The sequence below is a fragment of the Lissotriton vulgaris genome, chromosome 4_1 (genome assembly GCF_964263255.1).
Source record: "Lissotriton vulgaris chromosome 4_1, aLisVul1.2, whole genome shotgun sequence".
Lineage (NCBI taxonomy): Eukaryota > Metazoa > Chordata > Amphibia > Caudata > Salamandridae > Lissotriton > Lissotriton vulgaris.
The window spans coordinates 865,621,055-865,644,372 of NC_141691.1; positions in this window are offsets into that span (position 1 = coordinate 865,621,055).

The window sequence follows — 23,318 nt, forward strand, 5'->3', positions numbered from 1 at the left end:
TTCTAAAAGGTCTGGGGGTGGACTCTCGTTTATCCACCGGTTACCATCCAGAAACCGATGGACAGACTGAGAGAGTAAATCAGGATCTTGAGCAGTATCTTCGTCTGTATCTGATGGATCAGGAGGGAGATTGGCCTTCGTTGCTAGGCCCAGCAGAATTTGCTTACAATAACGCAGTACATTCAGCCATTGGATTTTCCCCTTTCTTCTTGAATTCTGGTAGGCATCCCAACATGTTGGTGGGCAGAGTAGTGGTGGACGTTCCAGCAGCTGAGGAAGTCATTCAGAAGTTACAATTAGCATATCAGGTCGCCACTGCAAATTTGGTAAAGGCAAAGGCTGCTTTCAAGAAACAAGCTGATAAGAGTCGCAAGGCAAATCCTGTTTTTGAACCTGGGGATCTAGTTGGGTCTCCACGCGCCATATGCGCTTGCGGGGAAATCGAAAGTTTCAACCTAGGTTTGTGGGACCTTATCCAGTGGACAGAATGATAAATCCAGTTAGTGTAAGACTTCAATTACCTAAAACCTTGAGAATCCACCCAACCTTCCATGTTTCCTTGATTAGGAAAAGTCCACCTAATCTTCGTAAGGTCCTTCCGTCAGTTTCTGTGCAGGTGGATTCCGCTGAGGAATTTGAAGTAAAGAGAATTCTGGATTCTAAGATCAGGAAGGGTCAACTTTTCTATTTGGTGGACTGGAAGGGTTTCGGTCCTGAAGAACAATCTTGGGAACCCAGTTCTAATGTCCACGCTTCTAGATTGGTGAGGGAGTTTCACAAGACTTATCCACACAAACCTAGGAAGGGGGTTTTGGTGGGGGGTACTGTCAGGAATGATCCCACTGTAGTTCGCTCTTTGCAGAAGTCCTCCACTACCAAGTCTTCTTTGGTTATTAAGCCCCCGACCCTTTCCACAAACTGGTCCCTGCTTGTGGCTAGATATCGCCTGGTACAGAGCAGGCGTTTCCCTGTTGCCATTGATAGTGCAGTCAGTTAGCGTTCTAGTTTTTTCATAGAACGCAGGCTCTGTTTACTTGGAGCGCGAGCGTTTATCTAACGGCGCACTTCAACTGTAGTTTTCCCTGAGAGGTGAACGTTTCTTTCGCGCTCTTTTTCATAGTCCGTAATTTTGGCATTTTGAGTCATTTAGTGGTGCAGGCTTAGTTTCCAAATTCCTGCACTCATTTTGACATTATTTCCGGGGCTCCGGCGGCAGTTCCTGAGCCGCTTTTGTCACTCTCTGTGACACGCTACAGCCTCTCCTGTGTTTATCAGCGCGGCGTATCTAGAGCCGCTTCAGTCACTCTTCGAGACACGCTACAGCCTCTCCAGTATCAAGACTGCTGCTGCTCCTCTGGGCTTTGTCAGTGTTTAGCGGTAATTCCCGTCAGCCCCACAACGGCTCCTCCTCAGTTCAGCTAAGCTCGACAGCGGTCCGCCTCTCAGGCGGTCATTCTTCCAGCAGAATTTGCAGCAGAGAATTAGGTGAGCTCGAACTTTGTTTCTTTTTGGATATTCAGTATTGCTGCTTCAGCGCCTGAATGAACTGAACTCACTCAGTCAAGTTTACCTGTTAAATACTAGGTTCCAGTTCAGACTCACATTCTTTGGAACGAACACAGTGAGGAATTTAGTGAACCTCTGGGCATTAACCAAGTAATCAAAAGCGCTTCCAGCACTAGACATTGGCGCTACATATTTTATTTGGAACAGTTCGGTTTGGCAGCCCTTGGAAAGTGAATTGAACTGGATGTACAAGACATTTCTTCAACCATCAGAGTCTTCAAGTAGATAATAATATATATATATTCTTGTGTACCACCAACTCTGCAATCTCAGTTGTCTTCATTTCCTATGCTCCATTGACTTTTCCAACACAGCAGTTCCAATAGAGACCTACATGAGAGCAGCTAAAGCCCACACTATAACAGGTAAATGGGAGAAAGTTTTGGAGAGTATTTAGAAGAGGAATTTAGTATGTCAAGGAGAACCAGAACTTAGTAATGTTGTTGTTATTTCTTTCAGAAAGAATATTCATCTAATCCTAGAATAGGAGAAGATATCAGTGTGAGCAGTCTCTCTGTTTGTCTCTTCCACTTCCCCTTTCCCTGGCGTCACTGTAGCAAGAGAAATCCGGCGCAGTGGTGATAGGGAATTGGGAGCTAGCATCTCCTTCAGTCTGGTATTCCCGCGGAACTCTGGAAACTTCAGGTACCTAATCTGACAGATTGAAGTGCCAGCAGTTGCTTTCCGCTTGGGTATCATGGCTGAAGGACTTGATTTAAAAGCCCTGGGGTCCATCTTGGAAGACTTACAAAAACAGTTGATAGAAACCAGAGAAGAGGTTAGGAAATCAAATCAGGAGACTAATTTCCTTCATCAGAAGATTAATGAACTCACAGTCCAAGTCCAGATTTTGGGGGTCAGAAGTCTCAAACTTTTAATCCTTCTCCATCCACCAGTGAGTTTTCCACCCAGGTAGTGCATGCAATGTCCCCTACTATTCCACTCGCCCCTCCAGAAAGATTTCAGGGTGATCCAAATAAGGCACAGGTATTTGTCACGCAGTGTTCGTTACATTTTCTTTGTAAGCCTATAATTTTCAAGGAGGATCAATCCAAAGTGGCGTTCATGCTGTCGTACCTGAGTGGAGACGCCGCGGCTTGGTCGTTGCCTCTGGTGTCTACCAATGATCCAGTGCTTTACAACTTTCAAGAGTTTAAGACGGAATTTTTACGAATTTTTGATCGAAGAGCAATCTCTCAAACCACAGACAATTAGCTTCTGGATTTAAAACAAGGGAATCGAGAGTTAGTGGCGAATTTAGCCCAGTTCAACAAGCTTATAGTTGAAACGAATTGGCCAACAGAAAAAAGAGCTGCGATCTTCTACAGAGGTCTGAGAGATGAATTAAAGGATGGTCTCTCTCAGATTCCAAAAAGACCCACTGACGTTTCCGAACTTATCGACCTGGTTCTTCAAATAGATCAGAGACAATCGGAGAGGCGTCAGGAGCGGCGAAAGGAAACTCGATCTATTCCCCCTTGATTTGATCGTTTTCGTACAGAGGGAGTAAAATCCAAAGAAGAAGTCACCGTACAAGAACCAATGCAAATTGGTACAGTCCGTGGTCCACTTAGTAAGGAGGAACGAGAAAAGAGAAGAGTTGGCAAATTGTGTATGTACTGTGGTGGTTCGGGTCATTTTGTCAAGGAGTGTCCACGTAGACCAAAGACAGCTTCATGGGTAAAAGACAACCTCCACCAGTAGACGGAGTTGCCCTGGTGGAAGCCGAATCTAAGCCAACTCCTTTAATTCAGTCTTTGTCAAACACCATGCAGTTTTCAGCTCCTCACCTTATACTTTCTAGTCAAATTCATTTTGGAAAGAATCAAAGTGCTAATGTAGCAATCATGATAGACTCTGGAGCCACAGGAAACTTTTGCGATATCCTGTTTGCAAAAAGTTTGGGTATAAACTTTGTGAGGAAGGACAAACCTGAGCCAGTACGAGCTGTTGATGGAACCCCATTATCATCCGGTCCGATAGCTTTTGATACCGAGATAATCTCGGTGATCGGTCCTGGAGAACATTGCAGTTACCTTCGTTTCAGTTTAATTGACGCTCCTCAATTCCAACTTATTTTGGGCCTGCCTTGGTTAACAGAACATAACCCGAAGATTGATTGGGCTAAAAGAACAGTAGACTTGAATTCCGAATTTTGTTTGGAACATTGTTTTCATCCTCCCTCTCAGAAGACAGAGTCTAGCGAAACTTACTGTTTGGCTAATCAACCTCAAATAATTTGTTTGGTGGAACTTCCAGATATCCCAGCGCAGTATCTAGATTTGAAATCAGTTTTTGATGAACAAGAAGCACAAAAACTTCCCCCCCATCGGGAATATGATTGCACTATAGAATTGGAACCTGGGGCCTCGTTGCCTTGTAGCCGTATATATGCTCTTTCGGAATCAGAAAATTTGCATTTAAAGGAATATCTTGACAAGAACTTGGCAAACGGATTCATAAGACCTTCTCAGTCTCCGGTTTCCTCCCCTCTTTTTTTTATTCCAAAGAAGGACAAGAGCCTGAGGACTTGCATAGACTATAGGGCCTTGAATTTGGCGACCAGGAAGAACCGATACCCGTTGCCACTCATCTCAGAACTTTTGGATCAGCTGAAGGAGGCTCAGGTCTACACCAAATTAGATCTAAGGGGTGCTTACCACTTGGTCCGGATGGCTGAAGGAGATGAGTGGAAAACAGCGTTTCGAACACGTTTTGGTCTTTTTGAGTACCAGGTAATGCCCTTCGGGTTGTGCAATGCTCCTGCGGCCTTCCAGCACTTTGTAAATGTCATCCTACGAGAATTTTTGGATCGATTCGCAGTAGTTTATATTTATGATATTCTTATTTTTTCCAAAAATATTGAGGAGCATGTTCTGCATGTTCGTACCATCTTGGAATGTCTATTGAAGAATCAACTTTATGTGAAATTGGAGAAATGTGTGTTTCATGCAACCAAAGTTGAGTTTTTGAGGTTCATTCTTTCCCCAGAAGGAGTTTCCATGGATGATTCAAAGCTTAAGGCAATCCGAGATTGGCCTGCTCCTTGCTCAGTAAAAGAAATCCAAAGTTTTTTAGGTTTCGCCAATTTTTATCGGCGATTCATTCAGAATTTTTCTGAGAAGGTGAGTCCCATTACCCGGTTGCTTAGGAAAAACGAAAAGTTTGTATGGGGACCGGAGGCAGAAAGCGCTTTTCAATTTCTCAAAGAATCCTTTATCAGAGCTCCAATTTTGCAACACCCAGATCCTTTGGAACCATTTTCTGTGGAGGCAGACGCTTCCAATTTAGCTATTGGGGGAGTTTTGTCTCAACGCCATAAGAAGACAGGACAACTTCATCCAGTTGCTTATTATTCTCGAAAACTTTCCTCAGCAGAGATAAACTATGCCATTGCTGACAAGGAGTTGTTGGCAGTCAAGGTAGCATTCCTCGAATGGCGACATTATTTGCTGGGAGCCAGACATGTGGTTACTGTGTTTACTGATCATAGGAATTTGCAATTTCTTAAGTCCGCACGAACTTTGACTCCGCGACAACTTCGGTGGTCATTATTCTTTGCCGACTATGATTTTGTTCTCACTTATAAACCAGGAGTTACCAATGGGAAAGCTGATGCACTCTCTCGTTTGAATGTGGGAGAAAATCCTGAGGCAAGGACAGAAGAATTTCTCATACCCATGGAAAAGATTGTGGCAGTCTCAGTTGTGGTTGAGTTGGAAGAAAAGATTGTCTTGGAATTCAAAAAGAAAGGTTACTCGAACTGGGAGTACGAAGGTCCAGATCGTTCAGTGGAAGACGGGAAACCTTATTTTCAAGAAAAGATGTTTGTCCCTGTAGAGAAACTTCAAGAGGAGACCAATCAAAGGTTCCATGATGAGCCATTGGCCGGGCACAAGGGAGTCTTGAAGACCCTGGAGTTGGTAAAGCGAAATTTTCTTTGGCCCGGTATGGAAGCTCAGGTTCGACAGTATGTTGCCACTTGTGAACAATGTTTGAAAGGGAAAAGTCTCAGACAGTCTCCACAGGGTCTTTTAATGCCTTTACCTGTACCTCCTTATCCTTGGCACACAGTATCAATGGATTTTATTGTCGAGTTACCGTCATGTCAAGGGAAGTCAGTCATTTGGGTGGTGGTAGACCAATTTTCTAAAATGAGTCACTTTGTTCCTCTCAAAAGTCTTCCAAATGCCACTGAGTTAGCCTCCTAGTTTGTGCAACACATAGTCAAATTGCATGGAATTCCGAAGGTAGTGATTTCTGATAGAGGCCCCCAATTTGTGTCCCGATTCTGGAGATCCTTTCTAAAAGGTCTGGGGGTGGACTCTCGTTTATCCACCGGTTACCATCCAGAAACCGATGGACAGACTGAGAGAGTAAATCAGGATCTTGAGCAGTATGCGGCTGTATCTGATGGATCAGGAGGGAGATTGGCCTTTGTTGTTAGGCCCAGCAGAATTTGCTTACAATAACGCAGTACATTCAGCCACTGGATTTTCCCCTTTCTTCTTGAATTCTGGTAGGCATCCCAACATGTTGGTGGGCAGAGTAGTGGTGGACGTTCCAGCAGCTGAGGAAGTCATTCAGAAGTTACAATTAGCATATCAGGTCGCCACTGCAAATTTGGTAAAGGCAAAGGCTGCTTTCAAGAAACAAGCTGATAAGAGTCGCAAGGCAAATCCTGTTTTTGAACCTGGGGATCTAGTTTGGGTCTCCACGCGCCATATGCGCTTGCGGGGAAATCGAAAGTTTCAACCTAGGTTTGTGGGACCTTATCCAGTGGACAGAATGATAAATCAAGTTATTGTAAGACTTCAATTACCTAAAACCTTGAGAATCCACCCAACCTTCCATGTTTCCTTGATTAGGAAAAGTCCACCTAATCTTCGTAAGGTCCTTCCGCCAGTTTCTGTGCAGGTAGATTCCGCTGAGGAATTTGAAGTAAAGAGAATTCTGGATTCTAAGATCAGGAAGGGTCAACTTTTCTATTTGGTGGACTGGAAGGGTTTCGGTCCTGAAGAACAATCTTGGGAACCCAGTTCTAATGTCCACGCTTCTAGATTGGTGAGGGAGTTTCACAAGACTTATCCACACAAACCTAGGAAGGGGGTTTTGGTGGGGGGTACTGTCATTAATGATCCCACTGTAGTTCGCTCTTTGCAGGTGTCCTCCACTACCAAGTCTTCTTTGGTTATTAAGCCCCTGACCCTTTCCACAAACTGGTCCCTGCTTGTGGCTAGATATCGCCTGGTACAGAGCAGGCGTTTCCCTGTTGCCATTGATAGTGCAGTCAGTTAGCGTTCTAGTGTTTTCATAGAACGCAGGCTCTGTTTACTTGGAGCGCTAGCGTTTATCTAACGTCGCACTTCAACTGTAGTTTTCCCTGAGAGGTGAACGTTTCTTTCGCACTCTTTTTCATAGTCCGTAATTTTGGCATTTTGAGTCATTTAGTGGTGCAGGCTTAGTTACCAAATTCCTGCACTCATTTTGCCTATCAGTGCATAAGTTACCTTGCAATTGTTGCCTCAGGAGCTATGGCCAGTAAATGTGGTACAAAATGTTCCCGCATGGAACATATGTTTATGGCTACTATGTATAGGAGATGGGGAAAGGTAGCGAAAATGGGGAAGAGTCTTGCAGATCTCAGACAAAGAGTAGATGGGCAGAGTGGGGCAGCAGGCTGGCCTAAGCGAACCATAGTGCCCCCAAAACCATGGGGGAATTGGACCCTCTCTCCAGGAGGGCTAGGCCCAGGAAGGGGAACAATCAGGACATAGCACCCATGTTATGTCACCTTTTAGTGGAGATTCCTTCGGGTGAGGGTCCCTAAGGAGTTCCAGCAACACTGGTGAGCCCTACTCCAATACCAGTGATCCCTGCAAGTGTTCCATTGGTCCCCGCTCCTACCCCACTGGTGCCTACGCCAAGTCCAGTGGCTCCCGCATCAATCCCGGTGGTCCCTGCGTCAATTCCTCTGGTGCACACGCCTAGCCCAGTGATACCGGTTCTGAATCCAGTGGTTTCCATTCCGATCACAGCACCAACAGGTGCTAATCAGGTACCACAGGAGCTAGTGGCACAGATAGCGGCAGTTCTCCCTTGGCTAGGAAGGGAGGGATGTTGCCAAGTTCGGAGCAAAGGAAGTAGGGGAGGACCCGTTAGCTGAGGCAAAGAGGATGGTGGCAAAGATTATGGCATCTCCAAGAGGGGTGCCAGGCGTAGGTCCAAGTGCTCCATCTCTTCCCCAACCAGCGAGGGGGGTTCCTTTAGCAGGGGACGACAAGGAGGTGCAGGCGAGCGGCAATGATAAAGACAAGGTGATGGAGATGGCTGGAGTTGTGGCAATAGATAAGGAAGTGTCATTGCCATTACTGGGCGCGGGTGTGCTACCCACCAGAAGGGAGCATTTGGCCAGGCATGTAACATGCGAGGTGAAGGAAATGGTATGGTCTGGTGCTTACATTAATATGTTCTCCTTGCTTGTGGATGTCAGGGAAATTGAGTATTCAAGGAAGCAGAAAGATTGGATGCTTCCTAGTGAATGGCGCGCTGATCTGTTGAAATTCAGGGTAGAGGAGAATTTGCGCAACTGGATTAGGGCCTTTTCTGTATTTTTGGCAATAATAGTGTCATGAGTGATGTAATATGTGGCGTCATCAGCAGTGCATTGCAGGCGCGCAAGTTATAGTAAGTCCAACTAACTATAACGTAGAAATTTCATGGTTTTATGTCAGTAAAATTTCCAGCTGACTATAACTGGTGTCAAACCTATGGTTTTTTCAGTGAATATATATATAAACATAGTATTAATAATAAAATATACAATATATTTACCATAGGATAGTGAGAGGGTTAAATTTACTATTGCCACTCCAGTGAGTGCAACAGTAGAAAAAACATGGGATATCGTAGCAGTAAACATTACTATTTTCACTCCGGTGAGTGCAACAGTAGGGAAAGCGTTGGATAGCGGGAGGGTAAGAATTACTATTCCCACTCCAGAGAGTGCAACAGTAGGGAAAGGGTTGGATAGCGTAGGGGTAAAAATTACTATTCCCACTCCAGAGAGTGAAACAGTAGGGAAACCATTGGATAGCGTAGGGATAACAATTGATATTCCCACTCAACAGAGTGCAACAGTAGAGAAAGCGATCTATAGCGTAGGCATAAAAATTACTATTCCCAATACGATTCCAAAAGATAGAATGGAGAAAATATCGAATGGACAGAATATAGACAACAAAATATCGAATTAGAGGTAAGTAAGTCAATATCAATTTTTTAAAGTGTTTTTTATGTTACCTTATGTGTGAAAAGTGTATATTGCCACTAACATGCGTCACTACGTTCAACAGTTTATCCAACAGAGTGCCGAAGTCAATCAATAAACATTGGAAAATTTTAAACACTGGCAATCTCCATTGGGAGAAACCTCTCTTTTTGTTCAAAAGAGCACATAGCATCAGGGACACTCTGGTGCATACTCGACCAAGAAGAACTAACGTCACGGAACAACCAAATATACTGAGTGCATGGGGACTCCCAAAAGTGACCGGACACCATCCCTGCGGCAATTGCAGTGTTTGTCATCTGACGACAACAACTAAAACACTGCATTTGGCTAATGGAGAAACGTGGACACAACGTATACATACAAACTGTAACAGTATAAACGTGGTGTATCTGATCACCTGCCCATGTGGACTACAGTATGTGGGCTTGACTGGAAGAAAGGTTAAGCAACGCATCTGTGAGCATAGAAGCTCCATCAGGTGCCAAAAAGTCGCTACAAAACTCACAGAACATATTTTGACAGTCAATCACACCACGAATGATTTGAGATGGACGATAATTGAGCAAATACAATCAGGTGACAATATAACCCATCGTCTATTCGAAAAAGAACAACGCTGGATATATCGTTTATCAACTCCTACATCTGGATTGAACGTTAATATACCATGGTCCACTGTGAGGAATAGGCAATGAATATTATGTTTTCTTGATTCGACAATAAAAGACTCCTTATTCCACCGAGTTGTCATTTCAAAAGCATCTCATAAAAACTACTGATATTGATCTAACATTTGGGTCCCTGAGTAAATAAATGCCATCTCTCTTTTGTCTTTCATCGACGTTTTAAATTGTCCATCTTTCCTAAAATAAAAACAGACACCTCAGGGTGTTAAGTTGGATGCCAATCAAGTTGTAATGTAATACATATTTCATAGATATCGACCAAACACCCTGAGGACTACTAAACGCTATCTCTTTTAAGTTTGCACTGACGTTTTTTGTGACTTTTGCCCAAATATACATATAAAAATGCTCACTTATTGGAACCGACTTGATGTCAATAAAGTTTGCAGACTCCACCATAAAAATCGGTATTCCCTTACATTACAAATTATTGCCTCTTTTCACACAATCCCTTTGGGAGCAATCACGAGTTCAAACAATACGTGCTCTCATAGTCCAATGAACAGGGCTATGTTTAAATACACGGAAGTCGAAGAAACAGTATCCCCGGGACACCGTGCAGGAAGGATAGGTTTCCAGCGGGCTCATGCCGACCGACAAGTAAGTGATTAGGAACAGCAAACTTTTGCCCATTCTTCCCAATAACCAGGCGCTTTCTGTCAGGAATGATCCCACTGTAGTTCGCTCTTTGCAGGTGTCCTCCACTACCAAGTCTTCTTTGGTTATTAAGCCCCCGACCCTTTCCACAAACTGGTCCCTGCTTGTGGCTAGATATCGCCTGGTACAGAGAAGGCATTTCCCTGTTGCCATTGATAGTGCAGTCAGTTAGCGTTCTAGTGTTTTCATAGAACGCAGGCTCTGTTTACTTGGAGCGCGAGCGTTTATCTAACGTCGCACTTCAACTGTAGTTTTCCCTGAGAGGCGAACGTTTCTTTCGCGCTCTTTTTCATAGTCCGTAATTTTGGCATTTTGAGTCATTTAGTGGTGCAGGCTTAGTTTCCAAATTCCTGCACTCATTTTGACATTATTTCTGGGGCTCCGGCGGCAGTTCCTGAGCCGCTTTTGTCACTCTCCGTGACACGCTACAGCCTCTCCTGTGTTTAACAGCGCGGCGTATCTAGAGCCGCTTCAGTCACTCTTCGAGACACGCTACAGCCTCTCCAGTATCAAGACTGCTGCTGCTCCTCTGGGCTTTGTCAGTGTTTAGCGGTAATTCCCGTCAGCCCCACAACGGCTCCTCCTCAGTTCAGCTAAGCTCGACAGCGGTCCGCCTCTCAGGCGGTCATTCTTCCAGCAGAATTTGCAGCAGAGAATTTGGTGAGCTCGAACTTTGTTTCTTTTTGGATATTCAGTATTGCTGCTTCAGCGCCTGAATGAACTGAACTCACTCAGTCAAGTTTACCTGTTAAATACTAGGTTCCAGTTCAGACTCACATTCTTTGGAACGAACACAGTGAGGAATTTAGTGAACCTCTGGGCATTAACCAAGTAATCAAAAGCGCTTCCAGCACTAGACATTGGCGCTACATATTTTATTTGGAACAGTTCTGTTTGGCAGCCCTTGGAAAGTGAATTGAACTGGATGTACAAGACATTTCTTCAACCATCAGAGTCTTCAAGTAGATAATAATATATATATATATTCTTGTGTACCACCAACTCTGCAATCTCAGTTGTCTTCATTTCCTATGCTCCATTGACTTTTCCAACACAGCAGTTCCAATAGAGACCTACATGAGAGCAGCTAAAGCCCACACTATAACAGGTAAATGGGAGAAAGTTTCGGAGAGTATTTAGAAGAGGAATTTAGTATGTCAAGGAGAACCAGAACTTAGTAATGTTGTTGTTATTTCTTTCAGAAAGAATATTCATCTAATCCTAGAATAGGAGAAGATATCAGTGTGAGCAGTCTCTCTGTTTGTCTCTTCCACTTCCCCTTTCCCTGGCGTCACTGTAGCAAGAGAAATCCGGCGCAGTGGTGATAGGGAATTGGGAGCTAGCATCTCCTTCAGTCTGGTATTCCAGCGGAACTCTGGAAACTTCAGGTACCTAATCTGACAGATTGAAGTGCCAGCAGTTGCTTTCCGCTTGGGTATCATGGCTGAAGGACTTGATTTAAAAGCCCTGGGGTCCATCTTGGAAGACTTACAAAAACAGTTGATAGAAACCAGAGAAGAGGTTAGGAAATCAAATCAGGAGACTAATTTCCTTCGTCAGAAGATTAATGAACTCACAGTTAGTCCAGATTTTGGGGGTCAGAGGTCTCAAACTTTTAATCCTTCTCCATCCACCAGTGAGTTTTCCACCCAGGTAGTGCATGCAATGTCCCCTACTATTCCACTCGCCCCTCCAGAAAGATTTCAGGGTGATCCAAATAAGGCACAGGTATTTGTCACGCAGTGTTCGTTACATTTTCTTTGTAAGCCTATAATTTTCAAGGAGGATCAATCCAAAGTGGCGTTCATGCTGTCGTACCTGAGTGGAGATGCCGTGGCTTGGTCGTTGCCTCTGGCGTCTACCAATGATCCAGTGCTTTACAACTTTCAAGAGTTTAAGACGGAATTTTTACGAATTTTTGATCGAAGAGCAATCTCTCAAACCACAGACAATTAGCTTCTGGATTTAAAACAAGGGAATCGAGAGTTAGTGGCGAATTTAGCCCAGTTCAACAAGCTTATAGTTGAAACGAATTGGCCAACAGAAGAAAAAGAGCTGCGATCTTCTACAGAGGTCTGAGAGATGAATTAAAGGATGGTCTCTCTCAGATTCCAAAAAGACCCACTGACGTTTCTGAACTTATCGACCTGGTTCTTCAAATAGATCAAAGACAATCGGAGAGGCGTCAGGAGCGGCAAAAGGAAACTCGATCTATTCCCCCGAGATTTGATCGTTTTCGTACAGAGGGAGTAAAATCCAAAGAAGAAGTCACCGTAGAAGAACCAATGCAAATTGGTACAGTCCGTGGTCCACTTAGTAAGGAGGAACGAGAAAAGAGAAGAGTTGGCAAATTGTGTATGTACTGTGGTGGTTCGGGTCATTTTGTCAAGGAGTGTCCACGTAGACCAAAGACAGCTTCATGGGTAAAAGACAAGCTCCACCAGTAGACGGAGTTGCCCTGGTGGAAGCCGAATCTAAGCCAACTCCTTTAATTCAGTCTTTGTCAAACACCATGCAGTTTTCAGCTCCTCACCTTATACTTTCTAGTCAAATTCATTTTGGAAAGAATCAAAGTGCTAATGTAGCAATCATGATAGACTCTGGAGCCACAGGAAACTTTTGCGATATCCTGTTTGCAAAAAGTTTGGGTATAAACTTTGTGAGGAAGGACAAACCTGAGCCAGTACGAGCTGTTGATGGAACCCCATTATCATCCGGTCCGATAGCTTTTGATACCGAGATAATCTCGGTGATCGGTCCTGGAGAACATTGCAGTTACCTTCGTTTCAGTTTAATTGACGCTCCTCAATTCCAACTTATTTTGGGCCTGCCTTGGTTAACAGAACATAACCCGAAGATTGATTGGGCTAAAAGAACAGTAGACTTGAATTCCGAATTTTGTTTGGAACATTGTTTTCATCCTCCCTCTCAGAAGACAGAGTCTAGCGAAACTTACTGTTTGGCTAATCAACCTCAAATAATTTGTTTGGTGGAACTTCCAGATATCCCAGCGCAGTATCTAGATTTGAAATCAGTTTTTGATGAACAAGAAGCACAAAAACTTCCCCCCCATCGGGAATATGATTGCACTATAGAATTGGAACCTGGGGCCGCGTTGCCTTGTAGCCGTATATATGCTCTTTCGGAATCAGAAAATTTGCATTTAAAGGAATATCTTGACAAGAACTTGGCAAACGGATTCATAAGACCTTCTCAGTCTCTGGTTTCCTCCCCTCTTTTTTTTATTCCAAAGAAGGACAAGAGCCTGAGGACTTGCATAGACTATAGGGCCTTGAATTTGGCGACCAGGAAGAACCGATACCCGTTGCCACTCATCTCAGAACTTTTGGATCAGGTGAAGGAGGCTCAGGTCTACACCAAATTAGATCTAAGGGGTGCTTACCACTTGGTCCGGATGGCTGAAGGAGATGAGTGGAAAACGGCGTTTCGAACACGTTTTGGTCTTTTTGAGTACCAGGTAATGCCCTTCGGGTTGTGCAATGCTCCTGCGGCCTTCCAGCACTTTGTAAATGTCATCCTACGAGAATTTTTGGATCGATTCGCAGTAGTTTATATTTATGATATTCTTATTTTTTCCAAAAATATTGAGGAGCATGTTCTGCATGTTCGTACCATCTTGGAATGTCTATTGAAGAATCAACTTTATGTGAAATTGGAAAAATGTGTGTTTCATGCAACCAAAGTTGAGTTTTTGAGGTTCATTCTTTCCCCAGAAGGAGTTTCCATGGATGATTCAAAGCTTAAGGCAATCCGAGATTGGCCTGCTCCTTGCTCAGTAAAAGAAATCCAAAGTTTTTTAGCTTTCGCCAATTTTTATCGGCGATTCATTAAGAATTTTTCGGAGAAGGTGAGTCCCATTACCCGGTTGCTTAGGAAAAACGAAAAGTTTGTATGGGGACCGGAGGCAGAAAGCGCTTTTCAATTTCTCAAAGAATCCTTTATCACAGCTCCAATTTTGCAACACCCAGATCCTTTGGAACCATTTTTTGTGGAGGCAGACGCTTCCAATTTAGCTATTGGGGGAGTTTTGTCTCAACGCCATAAGAAGACAGGACAACTTCATCCAGTTGCTTATTATTCTCGAAAACTTTCCTCAGCAGAGATAAACTATGCCATTGCTGACAAGGAGTTGTTGGCAGTCAAGGTAGCATTCCTCGAATGGCGACATTATTTGCTGGGAGCCAGACATGTGGTTACTGTGTTTACTGATCATAGGAATTTGCAATTTCTTAAGTCCGCACGAACTTTGACTCCGCGACAACTTCGGTGGTCATTATTCTTTGCCGACTATGATTTTGTACTCACTTATAAACCAGGAGTTACCAACGGGAAAGCTGATGCACTCTCTCGTTTGAATGTGGGAGAAAATCCTGAGGCAAGGACAGAAGAATTTCTCATACCCATGGAAAAGATTGTGGCAGTCTCAGTTGTGGTTGAGTTGGAAGAAAAGATTGTCTTGGAATTCAAAAAGAAAGGTTACTCGAACTGGGAGTACGAAGGTCCAGATCGTTCAGTGGAAGACGGGAAACCTTATTTTCAAGAAAAGATGTTTGTCCCTGGAGAGAAACTTCAAGAGGAGACCAATCGAAGGTTCCATGATGAGCCATTGGCCGGGCACAAGGGAGTCTTGAAGACCCTGGAGTTGGTAAAGCGAAATTTTCTTTGGCCCGGTATGGAAGCTCAGGTTCGACAGTATGTTGCCACTTGTGAACAATGTTTGAAAGGGAAAAGTCTCAGACAGTCTCCACAGGGTCTTTTAATGCCTTTACCTGTACCTCCTTATCCTTGGCACACAGTATCAATGGATTTTATTGTCGAGTTACCGTCATGTCAAGGGAAGTCAGTCATTTGGGTGGTGGTAGACCAATTTTCTAAAATGAGTCACTTTGTTCCTCTCAAAAGTCTTCCAAATGCCACTGAGTTAGCCTCCTTGTTTGTGCAACACATAGTCAAATTGCATGGAATTCCGAAGGTAGTGATTTCTGATAGAGGCCCCCAATTTGTGTCCCGATTCTGGAGATCCTTTCTAAAAGGTCTGGGGGTGGACGCTCGTTTATCCACCGGTTACCATCCAGAAACCGATGGACAGACTGAGAGAGTAAATCAGGATCTTGAGCAGTATCTGCGTCTGTATCTGATGGATCAGGAGGGAGATTGGCCTTCGTTGTTAGGCCCAGCAGAATTTGCTTACAATAACGCAGTACATTCAGCCACTGGATTTTCCCCTTTCTTCTTGAATTCTGGTAGGCATCCCAACATGTTGGTGGGCAGAGTAGTGGTGGACGTTCCAGCAGCTGAGGAAGTCATTCAGAAGTTACAATTAGCATATCAGGTCGCCACTGCAAATTTGGTAAAGGCAAAGGCTGCTTTCAAGAAACAAGCTGATAAGAGTCGCAAGGCAAATCCTGTTTTTGAACCTGGGGATCTAGTTTGGGTCTCCACGCGCCATATGCGCTTGCGGGGAAATCGAAAGTTTCAACCTAGGTTTGTGGGACCTTATCCAGTGGACAGAATGATAAATCCAGTTAGTGTAAGACTTCAATTACCTAAAACCTTGAGAATCCACCCAACCTTCCATGTTTCCTTGATTAGGAAAAGTCCACCTAATCTTCGTAAGGTCCTTCCGCCAGTTTCTGTGCAGGTAGATTCCGCTGAGGAATTTGAAGTAAAGAGAATTCTGGATTCTAAGATCAGGAAGGGTCAACTTTTCTATTTGGTGGACTGAAAGGGTTTCGGTCCTGAAGAACAATCTTGGGAACCCAGTTCTAATGTCCACGCTTCTAGATTGGTGAGGGAGTTTCACAAGACTTATCCACACAAACCTAGGAAGGGGGTTTTGGTGGGGGGTACTGTCAGGAATGATCCCACTGTAGTTCGCTCTTTGCAGGTGTCCTCCACTACCAAGTCTTCTTTGGTTATTAAGCCCCCGACCCTTTCCACAAACTGGTCCCTGCTTGTGGCTAGATATCACCTGGTACAGAGCAGGCGTTTCCCTGTTGCCATTGATAGTGCAGTCAGTTAGCGTTCTAGTGTTTTCATAGAACGCAGGCTCTGTTTACTTGGAGCTTGAGCGTTTATCTAACGGCGCACTTCAACTGTAGTTTTCCCTGAGAGGTGAACGTTTCTTTCGCGCTCTTTTTCATAGTCCGTAATTTTGGCATTTTGAGTCATTTAGTGGTGCAGGCTTAGTTTCCAAATTTCTGCACTCATTTTCACATTATTTCCGGGGCTCCGGCGGCAGTTCCTGAGCCGCTTTTGTCACTCTCTGTGACACGCTACAGCCTCTCCTTTGTTTATCAGCGCGGCGTATCTAGAGCCGCTTCAGTCACTCTTCGAGACACGCTACAGCCTCTCCAGTATCAAGACTGCTGCTGCTCCTCTGGGCTTTGTCAGTGTTTAGCGGTAATTCCCGTCAGCCCCACAACGGCTCCTCCTCAGTTCAGCTAAGCTCGACAGCGGTCCGCCTCTCAGGCGGTCATTCTTCCAGCAGAATTTGCAGCAGAGAATTAGGTGAGCTCGAACTTTGTTTCTTTTTGGATATTCAGTATTGCTGCTTCAGCGCCTGAATGAACTGAACTCACTCAGTCAAGTTTACCTGTTAAATACTAGGTTCCAGTTCAGACTCACATTCTTTGGAACGAACACAGTGAGGAATTTAGTGAACCTCTGGGCATTAACCAAGTAATCAAAAGCGCTTCCAGCACTAGACATTGGCGCTACATATTTTATTTGGAACAGTTCGGTTTGGCAGCCCTTGGAAAGTGAATTGAACTGGATGTACAAGACATTTCTTCAACCATCAGAGGCTTCAAGTAGATAATAATATATATATATATTCTTGTGTACCACCAACTCTGCAATCTCAGTTGTCTTCATTTCCTATGCTCCATTGACTTTTCCAACACAGCAGTTCCAATAGAGACCTACATGAGAGCAGCTAAAGCCCACACTATAACAGGTAAATGGGAGAAAGTTTTGGAGAGTATTTAGAAGAGGAATTTAGTATATCAAGGAGAACCAGAACTTAGTAATGTTGTTGTTATTTCTTTCAGAAAGAATATTCATCTAATCCTAAAATAGGAGAAGATATCAGTGTGAGCAGTCTCTCTGTTTGTCTCTTCCACTTCCCCTTTCCCTGGCGTCACTGTAGCAAGAGAAATCCGGCGCAGTGGTGATAGGGAATTGGGAGCTAGCATCTCCTTCAGTCTGGTATTCCCGCGGAACTCTGGAAACTTCAGGTACCTAATCTGACACTTTCACTCACATACTCGCTGTATCTGTAACGATCGATTTGGACGTTTTCTTTATTTTTCAACAGAACGCTCGTAGGGTGACCCCCATGAGGTCCATGAGGCTACTTTAGTACCTTACTCAAATAAGTTTACGATCTACTCATTTGCATGTTGGGCACAATGCTTCTATGCATATATTTTTAGCATCACTGGCAACAATGATTTATAGACGACCTGACCTCTCGCCATATTTAATATACGTGAGTCCATGAAATATGAGTGACTACGTATTCATGGTGACCTAATAAAAGTCACACGAGTGTCCTTATAAATAGCTAAGGTACGCTTATGAGCTATTGCAAATAATAGCGGAAACGATACATAACAATGGAACCCGGTCACCAGTTTCGACCTGGGCTTTAAACTCCTATGTAGATTATAACCGATGCATGCTAAATATGGCATATTTAACAAACGAACAGAGACAAATGATTACCTGATAAGAGCATTACTATTACTGTGCTATGTCTTTTTGTTTCAGGTCTTTACATAGAACGCTGTAAAATAAAAAGATACAACCGTGAGTACGCGGCGATCGCATTGGAGGGTCTGGGAAGGGTGCACCTTAGCGTGTGCAGACCCCCCCCCCCCAACTTTGGTCCTGAAGAAAAGCGATAATCACATAAGGTTGAAACATGTCGACCACCTTTTAATTCACATTTTGATACTACGTGGCCAATAGAACCATGAGAAGTATCCCACCAGCTTTTTAATTGTGCTACACTGGCTCCAGAATAAATTCATTTGATGAGCACATGATGTAAACCTTTTAAAACCTCACAATTTCATTTATTTTTCACCCCCTCACTACACAAAATAAACCAGCTCTGCTGCAATTGCAGGCGTCACAGTACACCTGAGTGGCATTCGGCTACTTGTGTGGGCCCAGATGATGAAGCATGTCACCGACCAGGTCGGTGAGTGACGGGTTTCTTATAAAAGAAAAGAATCCCTTTTTTTCTTTTTTCTTCATTCTTCTCCGTTCTGGATTGCTAGTATTTTCTGTCCAGGTGACTACTACTTCCTTTGTGTTTTTGGAAGATAATTTTGGGGGCTAAGGAGTAGGTACCTAAAAAATACCCTTACTCTCTCTTTGGTATAAACATATTTGCATCTCTAGTCCTACTGCTTTTACGAGGTGTGTGCTCTTGTCAACCTGTGAAGTTTGTTACTTTTTGGATTTCTCCTCAAATTTTCAACATGGCTCATGAGTCAGGCAATTCAAATTCTTCTTTCACTGGAACTAAATCAAAGAGACCAAAAAATGACCCGCCTTCTCCTATTTCGTCTCCAAATCCTGTTCTGGACTCTATTTTGGAGGAAGTCCGTGGTCTTCAGCCTTTTATGTCTGCTACCAACGTCAAACTTAACCCAATTGAAGAAAAATTGGCTGTTATGGAAGGCAAAGTTCTGCATTTGGAACAACGTGTCAGTGATATTCAGGATGTCTCCTCTAAGAACTCTTTATTGGAACAAGAGATTCACAAGTTGAAACTTCACACTAAGGACCTTGAAAATCGTAATCGTAGGATTTACCTATGCCTTTATGGTCTTCCGGAAAATATTGAGGGTCCTTACATGGTGTCCTTTCTACAGAAATTTCTAAAGGATCTCCTAGAACTTCAACCTACGTCACAACCTCTTAATATTCAGAGAGCCCACTGTTTAGGTCACCTTCACCCTAACGCCTCTAAGCCTCATGGTATTGTTATGCTTTTTCTTGAATTTACAGAGTTAATGACTGTGTTGAAGGCTGCTAAACTCAAACAACGTCTTATTTGGTCTGGTCACAATATTTTTATTTCTCAAGATCTTTCTAACGCAACAAATGCTTGACGCAAAGAATCTTTGAATCTTCGACCTCAAATGAGACAATTGAAAATCCTATATGGCATTCTTCATCCATGTTCCTGTAAAATCACACACAATGGTTGTACTCGCTCATTCGATGATCCAGAGAAGCTCCACTCATTTTTGTAGAATATCTCTCCTTCTGGCATGGACACTAATGTTTGATATCTCTATTTCCTTTTTCTTGTTTTCTCGGTCTGGATTGCTCTGAGATTTATGATTCATATCTCTCCTCTGTACTTACTTTTTTTATTGTCTTTTCTCCCTTCTTGAGGTTTTGTTTCTCTTTCCTCCTCAGTGTTGCACGCTGGTAACCGCCTCCTCTTCGGCATCTCTACGCTCCTGCTATCTTGGTTTTTCTTTTCTCCTCAGACCTGGCTCTCTTGCCTTGATCTGTTCAGTATTTTCTTACTGTCGCTCTTTCTCCATTCTCGTTTTCTCTCCCCTTCACACGTTCTTTCCCTTTCTGGCTCTTTCTTATTGTTCCTATCTTCGTCTATTGTTCTCTTTCTCAACAATCTCTTTTTTTGGTTCTACGTTTTTTCTCACCTCCTATTGCTGCTTTGGAATTATTGTATTTTAATGCTGTGAATGTGTTGGACGAGTTGTCCCATTGCAATGTTTTTATTTGTTGTATTTTTTTCTGTAGTTGTTCCCTTGAAGTGTTTCTACTCCAATTGTTCCCCGTCTTCCTTACCTTCCACCATGTGTAACTTTGTCTCGTGGAACGTCCGAGGTCTTGGTCATCCTGTTAAAAGACAAAAGGTACTAAATTTATGAATGGGAGTAGATATAGAGGAAGGTTTTCGTGAAAAGGAAAGATACTCAGCAAAAGAGAAGGGAGACGGAAAGAGGTGCTCAACTTTATGTTATGTTATGTTATAGGTTTTTTTGTAGCGCGCTCTGCTACTGGGGAGTATCCTGGCGCGTTGCGGAGGTGACCAAACATAACACAGAGAGACAGCCTAGACCTGACAAATAAACAGAGAGCTCGAGTTATGGGCCACACGCTCAGCAGAGGTTATAGGGAGCTGCCACCACCCTACTCACACCCACTTTAGCCCACAAAGGACAGGGAGAGGCCGGGTCCTGTAACCAAAAAGAAGCCTGTCGTAACAAAAATGCCTTATGATACATTGGGAAATCTGGAAAATTGACTACGCCCTCTGACTTCGGGCGTATAAGCCTAGCGAGTGACATTCTGGGCTTTTTGTTGTTCCAGAGAAAGGATATCATGACTGAGTTGATCTTCTTGAAAAACTTGGAAGGAATGGGTACCGGGATATTAGAAATAGTGTAGAAGATTATTGGAGATAACATCATCTTGATGGTGTCAAGGCGGCCCCACCAAGATAAGTAAAGGGGATGCCATCTAGTCGCCAATTCCGAAATATTTTGAATACACTTATTTAAACAGAGGGAAACTGTGTCTGAAATGGAAGGGGTAACATGTAAGCCAAGGTATTTGATGTGTGAAGAGCTCCATGTAAAGTTCGAGGCACTGAAATCAGGCTTAAAAGTAGACTTCATCAGTGGTAGAATCTCACATTTATCGGTGACCTTGACACAGTTCTTGTTCTTCATTTACAATCAACTCCTTTTTACACCATTTGACCTCAATAAGCGTTTTCCGGAAACTCCACACGGCTGTTTGTCCTGTTCCTCACCACAAGCAACTTTATTTCACATGTTGTTTCTTTGTACATCTGTTCATGATTTTTGGTTGCAGGTTTGGGCTCAAATTGATGTAATTTTTCATACTCGCATTCCTTTTTCCTACGTCAACATTTTCTTAGGGAGTGTTTCTCCTTGTTGGGAAACTGTTTACATTAATATCCAGATCATTGATTTATTGTTAGCTGTTGCATTTCAGCAGATCACAATTTACTGGAAAAATTCTTATAACATCTCCTTTAAAGCATGGTGGTATAATGTTTGTCACAATCTTAGACTGGATACTGCTTTTGTTTTTCCTTCTCACATGGCAGAAAAAGTATGGACTTATGGCTTCCTGTCACACTTTACTTTGATACGTTCGCTAATCATTCATTTCATCCATCACCATCCCAGAAAGAGGTCTCCAAACCCCCTTAGCTGCCCTTAGCATTTCTTTTTTTCTTCATTATCACTTGTATGTATTTATCTTTGTATAGTTGTATTTTCGCAATTATTACTTCTCCTCCATTTAGCTCTGATGCCCATGATTATTTCTCTTCATTGTTTGTAATCATATTGCTCCTACTGATTATTACTGTTTTTTATATTCTCTGCTAGTTTTATGCTTTGTATTGACACCTTGTTTTTCTCTTCTTTATTCAATAAATTTCCTTTTTGAACTTAAAAAGACAAAAGGTACTATCCCATTTATCTAAGCTTAATTCTCAAATTATTTTTCTCCAAGAAACTCATTGTAATGATGTGGAATTGGTTAAGTTGAAAAGGCATTGGGTAGGCCAAGTTGTATCTTCTCCTGCTATCGACAAAAAAAGGGGTGTTGCTATACTGTTCCACAAAGCTCTATCAGTCCAAATATTGTCTACTCAGAATTATGATGATGGTCTTTGGTTAATTGCAAAGATTGTGATTCAAAATAAGACATTGGTCTGATTAAACATCTATGGTCCTGTTCGCCCGATGCCAAATTTTGGAATGATATTAAAATTCTTCTGTCCTCTATAGATTGTTCCAACATAGTAGTTGCAGGTAATTTCAATCAATGGTTGGACCCTTTCTCGGATATACTCTCCTCTTGTAAATTCCAACCAGATAAGTCCCATAAATCCTTCCAATCTGCCATTACCTCGCGTCCGTTATATGATGTCTGGAAAACATGTAACCCTGATTCCTTCGAATATACTTTTTTCTCGAATGTACATCACACCCATTCACGAACTGACTATGTTTTGGTTAGTAAATCCTTACTCCCCTCTATTCAAAATTCTGAAATTGGTTCTATTTTAATTTCTGATAATGCACCTGTATACGCTGTCCTGCACCTTTCCCTTACTTCTTCTAAATTTAGTCCCTGGAAAATCAATACTTTTCTTTTATCTGAGGCTGTTTTTATAAAGGAAGTCACTGTTTTTATTAATGAATTTTTTACCTTTAATAATCCATCTGACACTTCTATTCCTAATAATTGGGACGCTTTTAAGGCTGCTCTTTGAGCTTTCACTATTTCTTATGTCTCAAAAAAAAAAGAAATGAAATATAACTAAATATAAAGATCAGTTGCAGAAAATTAAAGAACTAGAGCATGCTTACTTCACATCTAAGGCTACTACTGTCCTTCAAGATCTAATTGTAGCAAAAACTGAGCTCAATAAAATTGCCATTTTTGAAACTTGTAAAACCTTGCTCAAGATTAAATCCAAATTCCATGGGGGTCAAAACAAAGCGGGTAAAATGCTAGCTAATTATTTAAAAATCAAATCTGAATGTAAGGCTGTTGGCCCTATCCTCAATGAAGCTGTTAATAAACTTGTTTCATCTGACAAAGAAATTGCTGCCGTTTTCCGTGATTATTATCAATCTCTTTATTCTGATGACACTCACCCCTCCACTCAAAACGTAACCTCTTTTTTTGATGGTCTCCCCTCACCACCACCGCTTCCTGATAAATTTGAACAATTTGAAAAAGATATTACCCTTCAGGAAGTGCTTTTGGCCATCAATTCACTGAAAAAATCGAAAGCACCAGGCCCTGATGGGCCGCCTGTTGAATTGTATTCTACTTTTCATTCAATTTTTGCCCCTAAACTTTTACAACTTTTTAACTCTTTTATTGCAGATGCTAAGGCCTCCGGATCCTTTATGTATGCATTAATTGTTATTATTCCAAAACCTGATAAAGACCATTCCTTTTGCAAAAATTACCACTCTATATCATTAATTAATTATGATTGTAAGATTTTTGCTAAAATTCTTGCTTCCCGTCTTGATTAAAACTGA